Source organism: Chanos chanos, chromosome 6 (genome assembly GCF_902362185.1).
Source record: "Chanos chanos chromosome 6, fChaCha1.1, whole genome shotgun sequence".
NCBI lineage: Eukaryota > Metazoa > Chordata > Actinopteri > Gonorynchiformes > Chanidae > Chanos > Chanos chanos.
In genome coordinates this window covers 4,694,185-4,703,464 of record NC_044500.1, presented here as the reverse complement: position 1 = coordinate 4,703,464, position 9,280 = coordinate 4,694,185, and positions in this window count along the sequence as shown.

Sequence of the window (9,280 nt, the reverse complement as noted above, 5' to 3'; positions counted from 1 at the left end):
GGAGGAGTTCTCCTTAGGGAGATTTTACTATGAGGTGGAGGTCAGGGGGAAGACTGAGTGGGATTTAGGAATGGTCAGAGAGTCCATTAACAGGAAGGGTGAGACTGCACTGATCCCTGAAAATGGATACTGGACTATAGGTCTGAGAAATGGGGATGAGTATGAGGCTTGTGAATCTTCCTCTGTCCCCCTCTCTCTGAGACAGAAACTCCAGAAGGTGGGGGTGTTTGTGGATTATGAGGAGGGTCTGGTCTCCTTTTATGATGTGGAGGCCAGTTCTCATATCTACTCTTTCACTAGACAGTCTTTCACTGAGAAACTCTATCCATACTTCTGCCCCTGTCCTAATGATGGAGGTAAAAACTCTGCCCCACTGGTCATCACTCTTGTCAGATAAATGTCTTTTCATGTGTTCTGGAGTATTATCTGAGAAAATTCAGAACATTAGTTACTGTGTGCAGCTGATGTATATATAAGATACTATGTGAAAATGTCCCTTATTTTTAGGCTATGGCTGATGATAATTTACCAAAATTATTTTTTTTTGTCCCTCACTTTTCTTTCTTTCTTTATTTTTTTTTTCTATTTTACAAAGATAGTGGGCATCTCTTATGGGAAAAAATGTTTTCTGTTTTCTTTAAACTCATTCTGCAACATCTATTCAGCATTTTTTAAATATATATTTCTAGTCCAACAGAATGCCGCTGTGAGTCCCAACAGTGGCTTAATATAAGAAAACTTCCTTGAATTTTTTTCTTGAAGCATTTATACATTTAGTGATTTAATGCCCATAAGCTTACCACTACCAATCACCGTTCGTGCGAACAGCAGCGAACACCCAGTCAGTGCAGAGACATGTGTAACTGACATTTTTATGTGACATTAGAGTCTGTCTGGCAGAATTGCGCCTTTCAATGGTCATGTAAGTTTATCTACCAAGATTTATATTTAAAGAATTTTTAAAGATTTATTAATAAACTGAAAATAGTATCAGCAACCAGTTTCCATTTCGTTTGTCGTACAGGTTTTGGTTCTTTTATCGTCTTTTTGGTTATTTAGCAGTTGCCTGATCGTAGCGGTGATCCATCTGTATTGTCGATGATTTGAACAAATAAACCACAAGCCAGCCAATTTTTAAAACTTGTTCACGGTGAGCAATCGGAGCTAGGGAGATATATTTCTCTGCTACGTTGCCAAATGGGAAATGCTAAAGTGTAGAGGCTTACAATTATTGTATTTTAAGGAAAATTATCGTACGCAAGTAATAACCAAGACAAATAGGCGTAAATGTGTAATCCTAGGAAACACGTTTTTATTGAGACGAACGACTTTTACAAATGCGATAATTAACATACATCTGCCAACGCTCAAGCTAGCTTTGCTGATTGCTAATAAAGCCACAATGGAAACAGGACACTGTCCATGTTTTATTAAATAGACCATTTCGCTTGATAGAGTGCAGGGGGAGGGTTAGGGTCAAAGCAGGAGGGAGACCAGTTCTAAAAACCGAGATTACCAAACCAAATGGCAAGGCCAGTGTGTTCAACACCACATAGTATGAGAAATTCATTTTTATAGTATATGGTCATGCAAAGGACAAAATCCAACCGTCATTCTTATTAGCCACCCAGGCAACGCACAATGTTCTGGGGTCAGACCACCTCTTGACAATGTAAGAGCAGCTGTCACAGCATAACATTGCTAACTATATCCCCAAAACACACCAGCTAGAATGCTCGCAAGCTTTTATCAGTGCTTATTGTGCTGTTGTTGTGCTTCGCATGTCTTTTAGGTAGATAGTTCATTAGGTTTAGACCAAAACTCTTTGCAGCTGCCTTAAATGCATATGGGTTTAATATGCCCGCATATGCCTTCACCAGCACCCCACCACCACCAAACTTCACCAAGCGCACCTTCCTTACTCCCCCACAACCACCGGCCGCCACTGGTATATATATGTGTGTGTGTGTGTGTGTAATTTATATATATATATATATATATATATATTATTTAATTTTTTTTTTCTTTTTCCACATACACACTATATACACAGCCTCAAAAGCAGTGCCTGCGCAGCTAACAAAGGACTTATGTCAGAAACATTCTGTTTCCTCTGAACATATATTTATATAATTTGCCCCCCACAAAATCTCACTGGCCCACCCTGTTACCGACAGCTGGAGCCAGGCCTGTTTTAGTAATTTATTTTCATATTTCACTCTTATATTACAGAGAGCTGTATAACGATGAACTCGACATTCCTTCTGTGTGTGTGTGTGTGTGTGTGTTTGTGTGTGTTTCCTCAAATGTTTGTTACTCCAAAACATATTCATGCAAATCACACACATTTATTCAGCGACAAATAAGGATAAATAGTCAGGAGAAACACACATTAGCCCTAACAAACACAAAAGAACACAGGCAAACACACATTAACGATATATTAAACATACACTGAACAACAAAAGAGAACACACATTGAAGTTGTATTAAACATGCACTGAAAAAAACAGGAGAGTACACAGGGATATTAAGGTTACAGTAAGCATTATACATTCACATTATACATTATAATGTTACAGTTTAGCTTTTTCTGCCAGTATGCTTCATGGGACCACTTTTAATTAACAGATCTCCAAATCAGGAAAATTTTGCTTTTATGATATCTGTGTAAAATTGAAATTCAGTCTTATTTCTAATAAAGAATTCATTTACAACAGAGACTTTCTTATAGTCTCTTTTATGAATATCTATTATTGTGATGTTTGGTTTTACACAGTTACTTTTTTGAATTATTAATAATTTCATATCATTTAAAGATGCCAGTTTCCAGTATAATCTGCTATTCACCAGCCTCATCCAGGAGGGCAAAGAAATGAAACAACTGTCACTGCCACTACATGTGGAGTTTCTGCCCATTTCTTTTCACCAGACAGCAGAGAACATCTCCAGAAGCCATAACACCCACAAGCTGGAAGCATGACAAGAAGACAGACTGACCTCTCTAAAGGGGGCATGTTGCCAGATCTGTCCTTTATAGGAAAATCTGTAGTTTCAAAGCCCGAGACACTCCATTTTAGATACTATATTTAAAAAGGCAGCTGCCAAAAAATTGACAACTTGTATCATATGAAATTAAACTACATTTTAAGTCAAGTTGTGGCTGAACAGAAATAAACTGCTGTATTTCTTATAGTGTGATAAGAGGATAGCCCTACAGCAAAATGACTTAGCCACTCAGATAACTCAGATTTTGCTCTGATGCAACATCAACAGTTTATCTACTTGGCTGTGACTATTAAGAAATTGCTTTGAACAAAACATATTTCAGAAAGGCAAGTGAGTAGTTTCATAAGATCATTTTTTCTATACACATGAAATATTATCATGCCTCAGAGAAAGAATTCTGAATATGTAAGAGAACCATGTTCGTTTGTCTTTCATCCGTGCTGAACATATGTCTTTGCAGACAGCAATATCTACTTAGCAAATTAATCCATTAACCAACAAACAAGTGAGCCATCCACTCCACTGTGCTAGCTGTCCAGTGAGCTAACTAGATACACAAATTCAGTTAATTCTTGAGGTTTACATCCTTTGAAGTAGCTTGGAAGGAAAATATTGCCCTGAACAGTGGTAGTTTTGCCTTATGCTTTAATGTAAAATGTTATAACAAAAAGAAACACAGAAATGGCAAAATTATGATGTATGTCAGTGGAGTATGTGTGACTGGGTGATGAATGACTTGATGGGAGGAGCAGGCTTTTCCTTCCCTCTCTTTTCTTTCCTTTTTTCCTCAGATATTTGGGAGAAGGTACCACGAATTTGAGGCAATGCTGGATGCATGTGTAGATTGCTCAGTTTTGTTAGAGCAAAGCAAACAAGAGACATACAGAACATATGATTCTTTACACAAATGTTACGTTTAAACATCACATTGACAGTTCCGCACCAAGAAGCAAGGGAAAAGCAGGAGTATTTACAATAAACTGAGAACAGGGCTAATTTAACAAACACAGGTGCACTCAATTATTAAACTGCCAAGGTAAAGCAGAGGAAGCCAGGAAGTAACAATACAAAAAATGATCAGCAGAGGGGGACAGAGAGAGAACCAGGGCATGATACAAGGACTAATAGCAAAGCATTACCAGCACAATTACTTACCACAGGAGCCCCACTGATCCAAAGAAGAGAAAATATTTTTAGTTTTTTTAAATTTATAGTTTTTAAAGCGAGTAAAACTGGGACAGTGGTAAAAAACAATACATTCATCTACTGAAAATTTGTGGATGGAAGCCTTTTTGTTTATGATTTTCTTCCTTGTTTTCTTTTCAGAACGGCTTAAGTTGTGTGTATTGGGCAGGATAGATGCAGCACCAGGTGTACATTTTCATACTGCAAATTACGTATCATTCAAAATTGAAGCTTTTAAAATTTGAAGTGAAACTGGATTCTGTTAACCTCACATACCTCCTACACATTTAGTCATGAAAAATGTCCCTTGCTGTGCCAACAGTCTACTTGTCCGTGTGGGTCCAAGCATATAAACCTTGGGGAGTTTGACTGGTTTAAGTCATAAGTAAAAGTGCAAATAAAACTAACACTGACACTGTTTCTGAAATCGTTCTGAAAGCCTAAAAGGGAAAACAAGTTTCACAGCAAAACTGTTCACTGCACCTTGCTTTCATTTGATTTTTTTATTTTTCTATTTCAATTTAGGTATGTACAAGTTCACTCTGTGTGTGTGTGTGTCAGTGTGTGTGTGTGTGTGTGTGTATGTGTGGTGTTATGCACCAATGGGTATGACAGGTTTTACTACATTCAATCCATTTACAGGAGCATTGAGAAAACAGTTTAACTGATGTATTATATTTTCCATTAAGGATGAGTTTATGATGTACAGTGGTCACTGTGGTATACATTGAACCAGACTGTATATTGCAGCAGTTAAACATTTTTTCTGTTGTGCTTTTAATCATCTCAACCAGGAATGAAATCAACTCATCTGTTTCTTCTGTTACTCCATCTCACTACAGTTTCCACACCAGGTAGGCTATCAAAAAAGTTAGTATACTTGCGAGTGTGTGTGTGTGTGTGTGTGGTTATGTGTACTGTAAATGTGTCTATTTCTGATTCCAGATCAGTTTCAGGTTGTTGGTGCAGGTGCTCCTCTTGTCGCTGTAGCTGGTGAAGACCTGGTTCTGTCCTGTTCTCTTAAACCCAACATCAGTGCTGTGGACATGACAGTGGAGTGGAGTAGACTCCATGGATCAGACACTCAGACCATGACAGAAATGAGAGACAGATTGAGTCCTATAGAGGGAGAACAGCACTGTTTAAAGAGGGACTGCAAAAAGGCAACACTTCATCAGAGAGTCTCTGATGATGGAAACTACAGATGTTGACTTCAGTCTAAAAGTTGGTGTGATGATATTACAGTTGAAGTCAGAGCTGAAGGTGAGATTCGAGTCCATTTCAAATATAGCCACTGCTTAGTGCTCGGTCTGATGTTTTGCAGTATTTGTGCATACGTGTGTTTGTCTCTATTTTCTCTGTTTAAGTAATGTGCCTCTCTGCCTCACTCTTCATCTCATTATTTTCCATGTTTGTGTCTCTTATCTCAGGGGAAATCCTAACGTGTCTCTCTTTCTGTTTCTCAAACTCTCGCTCTCACCTTCACATGCATATGCCCACACTACTACAATCTGTAACACTCTTTAATTTTTCTTTTTTTCATATTTAATCTTACATTAGATAGCATTTATTGCTGATTTTTGTTATCTTTCCTTGTAATCTTATCTTGTTATAATTTTTTTTTTTGTTGTTTTTGTTTTTTGTTAAATTCAGGTCTTCGTTATTTCAACTTCAACTCTGGTGTCTGATCCCTTTTATATATCTCAGACAAGCCAGCCATAACAACATGTGTGTGTGTGTGTGTGTGTGTGTGTGTGTGTGTGTGTGTGTGTGTATGTGTGTATGTGTGTGTGTGTGTGTGTGCTTGTCTTTAAAGGAAGACATATGGGTTTAATATTCAGACATACCATTTTGTTTCTAGACTGAGTAACTGTAAACTAACAGAGAAAAAATGTGCAGCTCTGGTCTCAGTTTTCAGCTCAAACTCCTCCAGTCTGAAAGAGTTGGACCTAAGTGACAATAATCTGCAGGATTTGGGAATGAATCTGCTCTATGCTAGACTGGAGATTTCTCATTGTGAACTGCAGATACTGAGGTATGTTTATCTTTCTGGGAGTTCTATGCAATCTGTTCTTCGTGATAGCATATGCTGGTGAAGATTTTGGTAATATTAGTGAATATAAGTGAATTTGTGGATTAACGTCAAATGAACTAAGAGATGATAAATGAGGATAAATTGAGAATTTACTGCATGTCCACTCCAACGACACCCCTGATCTCCACACACACTAACACAAACCATAATAAATAATGACACTAATAGATATCTGCTTATTATTTTTGACTGATGAAAATGTGTGTGTGTGTGTGTGTGTGTGTGTGTGTGTGTGTTGCTGTTGGATTGGATTTGGTTTTCTTATGCAGTATTTTTTGCATGTTGTGATAAATGATTGTAGTGATCCAAAAATATTTCCTGAACTGAAAGAGGGATTGGTAAACAAAATAACAGAAGTAAAATAACAAAATGAATATGTAACTTTGACTTTGGAATTTGGAATTTGAAATGAAATTGTGGTATGACTGACAGCCAGTTGTATGCCCCCCCCCCCCCCCCCCTCGGTTTAGCATGTGTCAATTTTCTGCCTCTGTCAGACTTTTTAGTTTTATTTATTTATTTTATATACCATTAGAGATTTAGATTCCTGCTGTGCTGAGTTTTTTGCTACCAGTGAACTGGAGGGTGGAAACCTTCCATTCATAGTTTACCAGTCGTTCTGTTGGTTGACATGGTTGCCCTAGGGTCACTGAGTTTTGCATAACTTACTCACAGGAACAGCATTAAAATCATTGCTCCAGCTGTAAGCTGCTAAGTTGAAGAGTGCAGTGGTTTCAGTTCATCCAGTAATAAATAACTGGACTGAAAAAAACAGAAAAGAAGTCAATGACTGACAACAATGTGCAGTTATTTATACTGCTCTTTAGGTATAATCTTTTAAGTAATCAATCCCATAAAATTACTTGTATCTTAAAGTTATTAGTTGAACTATTGATTGCATATCAGGAAAGTAAAATAACTGATGAAATGCAAGTGTTACTACGTCAATAACAAAAATAAATAACAAAAATTATTTAATACAATATTTGAAGGTTTTAAGAATTTGTTAAAGTCTCCTCAAAATAACAAGGTCAATTACAAGGTTCTATGGAATTTCCTGAGCTCACAAATTGACTGAAGATTTCAAAAGAGATAAAAATATTTACAGTGTAAACAAAGGGAATGTGCAGTGAGCACTGAAATTAAAAAAGGAAGAGGTATAGGTGTGTGTGTGTGTGTGAGAGAGAGAGAGAGAGAGAGAGAGAGAGAGGGAGAGAGAGACGACCGGTTGAGGCTGCATATTTTTTCGTTATTTCTTATTAAGCGTGAGTTTGTATATATGATTTTGAGATTCTATAATTTCCTCTCTTCCTGAGTGTATCTTTTGGTTTATCTTTCTTTCTCTGTGGATATTCTTTCTTTGTGTCCACGTGTACATGTCTGTGTTTGTGGTATGCCTGGTACTGAAGAGTTTGCATAGATACCTGTATGATGGTCTTCTCTCCCTCAGTCTCTCTATAGTAAATGTGTGTGTGTGTGCGAGTGCATGCATGCAAATACGTGCGTGCGAATGTGTGCATGCGTGCATGTGTGTGTGTGTGTGTGTGTGTGTCTTTGTTTGTCTTTAACTGAAGAGATTTAAGTTTGATATTTAGATGTACTATTTTGTTTCCAGGCTGACTGACTGTGTACTGACAGAGAAAAGTTGTGAAATTCTAGTCTCTGTGTTTGTCCCACCCAGTCAAACCCCTGATCTCCACACACACTAAGACAAACCATAATTAATAATGACAGATATCTGCTCATGATTCTTGACTGGTGAAAGTGAAATGTCTCCCACATGTTCAGTCTGATGGTTTTATTTTTGTTGTCTGTTGTAATAAATGATGGTGATCCAAAAATGCAGTCCCTGAGCTGAAAGAGCTACAAACACACCGCACACACGCACACGCACACGCACATGAAATATTTATTTTTCAAGAGAAGACATTACTCCACTGTTCCTCACTCCTCTACTGCAGGATATGAATATAAATACAATGCAGCAATATTTATCAAAATAACCATTTGGAATTTGAACTTAGATTTCTTGTATGTTTAAGTAACTATTTGAGTGTGTGTGTGTGTGTGTGTGTGTGTGTGTGTATGTTAGAGCTAAAACTTCTAATCATAGTAACTGTGTATCTTCAACGTTATTTGTGTGTACAAAGTCCTGTTTAGAATAGCTTTGTTAGAGTAACTTTGTTGTGTCTTGAGTGTGTGTGTGTGCGTGTGTGTGTGCGTGTGCGTGTGTGTGTGTGTGTGTGTGTGTTTAATGGAATACTAAATATAATGAGTCTCTTGATCTCTTAAAGTGTTTTTTCTATTAAGAGTATTATTTTGATTATTTATTCTTCTCCCTGTAATGTTTTTCCTTTTTTGTCCTTTAGAGTTTTAATGCTGACTGAGAAAGCTGGCTTGAAATGGGACTGAGATTGAGACCTGGACTGGGATTTCTGACAGATTAGCTCTCTGTCCATGAAGATCAGCCGTCAGATCAGCAGCAGATACAGGCAATGAGACTTTCATCAAGCATCAAGGAGAGACTCTGTGTGTGTGTGTGTGTGTGTGTGTGTGTGTGTGTGTGTGTGTGTGTGTGTGTGTGTGTGTGTAAATCTATGTACATAAATTAATGTAAATCTGTGGATATCTCCTGAAACAATGACATATTTATGCAATGACCAATTAAAAATGTTGTATTGGTGAAGCCCCAAATGGTGTCTTTCCCCACCATCACTGTTTCTTTTGTGAATGGCAATATAACATACATAAATATGTGGTTTGTTTGTGTTTGTAGGTAGGCCTTACTTACTGTAAATTAATCATTTCAGACACAATTTTATTGTGAGAGTAATTATACATTTCTGAAACCTTTTGGGACTTCTGGTTTTCTGACACATTATCAGAGTCCATGTAAAACATCAGCAGCTTCTTATGAGACTCTGCATGTGAGAGTAAAGGGGAGTGACAGTGAGTAAATCAGTCATGGAATATAAAAATGATTTTGTCTAC